The following is a 2,089-nucleotide window of genomic DNA, read 5'->3' as shown; positions in this document are numbered from 1 at the left end:
GTATTTTTCATTGTTGCTATACAGCACCCTGTCTAGCTTGTCTCCTCCCAGAGACCACTCTGCAAGGAGATCTCCAGTGGCCTAAAAATGGGCTTTGGGTCTCTATTCGCTCTCCCCCTTTCATTCACTATGGTAAGATTTTTTGTTCTGGTGATGCTTAATACCTGATCCCTTCAACACCTCGTGATCGCATAGGCTGGTGTGCTTCTTCCATGTGGGCTTTGTTGCTTCTGAGCTAGATAGGCACCATCCGCTTTCTTCACCACATTTGCTTATACACCCTTTTGTCTTTAGCAATTGTGTCGGGAAGGTGAGCATCATAGAATGCCAATTTAATAGAAGAAAGTATTCTTGTATTAGGGAGTACTTGAGTGGAAGCCCAATGCCCTTCTGCTACCTTTAATACTAAACCTATAAATATATGCATATAGATCTATTTCCCCATCCTCATATAAAAATATATTTGCATATATACATGTCTTTATCTAGACCTTTATAAATGCTTTTTGCCTCCCAGCTCTTTCCTCTATTTCCCTTGACTTTCCTCCTGTCCCACTATCATTCTCAGTCCCCATCAGGGTTTCAGCAATTCCTCTTGGCTACATTACCCTTGATCATGCCCTACCAGGCCTCCCACACCCTCCTCACCACCAATTTGGATCACTCGTTGTTCCCTTGTCCCTGGGTTTGTTAACACCACTTCCTTTCCCCACACCAGTACTCCGTTTCTTATATTAATCTCCATGAACTCATCCTTTTTTGTGTCAGAGCTAATAGGGATTTTAAAATTTTGATGACTGATAGGTCAACATTAAGAACATAAAAATAGAATCTGAACCCAAATCAAAATGTTAACACATTTCCAACATTTATAAAAAGAGCAGCAAAGAAAGTCAACAGTCTGCAGAAGAAAACAAATGTAAAGATGAGAGCAGAAATAAGTGAAACAGAAACATAAATAATCGAATGAATCAACAAACCTAGAAGTTTGTTCTTTGAATGGAAAAACCACTGGCAAATCTAACAGAAAAAGGAGCAAATGCAAATAACAAGTAAGGAATGGACAATAACTCAACAGAACCAATTGAAATAAAAAGATTAATAACAAAATACTATGAAGAAGTATTGTCAGGAGAGGCCAGTCCCTGGAGAAGGACATCATGTTTAGTAAAGTGGAGGGGCAGTGACAAAGAGGAAGGCCCTCAATGCGATGGACTGACCCTGTGGCTGCAGCAATGGACCCAGGAACAGGAACCCATGGTAAGGATGGTGCAGGACTGTGCAGGATTTCCTTCTGATTTGCATAGGTTCTCTGTGGGTCAGAACCGATTTGGTAGTACCTAACAACAACAACACTGAAGAGCTTTCACATATTTGAAAACAGAGACAAAATGGGCGCATTTCTCAGAACACAATACCTCCCTATAGTAACATGACAGAAGTAGAAATTTTGAACAGACCCCTAACAAAAGAAGAAATTGATCTTGCCATAAATTTTGAACCAGAAAAAAGTCCAACTCAGCTGGAGGACTAAGAAGGCTGGGTCTGATGCAGCAAGACTCTGCTGATACACTCCTCCTAGACCAACGGGGTGGAGAGAGCAGCCCTTATTGAGAGCACCACGGGGCTGACTGTACCACCCAACATCCGCTTACTGAGACGGGAGCAAGTTTTGCTGGAATTCCTTTTTTGATAAATGGGTTCCTGTCTGGCTCCGAGGAGGTGGAAGTATCATACTGGGGCTTTTCTCTTCACCTTTTGCTGAGCAGATTAGGGTGTTGATACCCATTGAGTAGTGTTCTCATTTGAATTTAGACTGCTTGATTGAGTGCTCATGCAAGAAGTTACAGGGGCCTTTGTTTCTGGGTGTGATTAAAATTACCAGGGGGTCAGAATATTGTCTGCGAGATGAGAATGTACTTAGTGTATATTCTCTGTTTAATCTGAGTTCTGTTGTTTCACAGAAAAAAAAAAAAAGCCCAACTCAGACCGCTTTTCTGGAAAATTCTACCAAACATCGAAAGAAGAGCTGATGCCAATTCTATTCATCTAATTCCAGAGTATTGAAAAGAATGGCATGCTTCCAAAT

At 41.2% G+C, this 2,089-nt stretch overlaps 1 non-coding gene across 1 annotated transcript; it reads left to right on the top strand.

Annotated features, from left to right (window-relative positions):
- Positions 1 to 1,521: 1,521 nt before the first annotated feature.
- On the top strand, positions 1,522 to 1,649 carry LOC142427152 (small Cajal body-specific RNA 4). The gene has a single exon (XR_012779968.1).
- Positions 1,650 to 2,089: the final 440 nt, after the last annotated feature.

The sequence above is a fragment of the Tenrec ecaudatus genome, chromosome 14 (assembly GCF_050624435.1).
Source record: "Tenrec ecaudatus isolate mTenEca1 chromosome 14, mTenEca1.hap1, whole genome shotgun sequence".
NCBI lineage: Eukaryota > Metazoa > Chordata > Mammalia > Afrosoricida > Tenrecidae > Tenrec > Tenrec ecaudatus.
The sequence above is the reverse complement of the archived record's forward strand: the minus strand, read 5'-3'. Positions and strand labels throughout refer to the sequence as shown.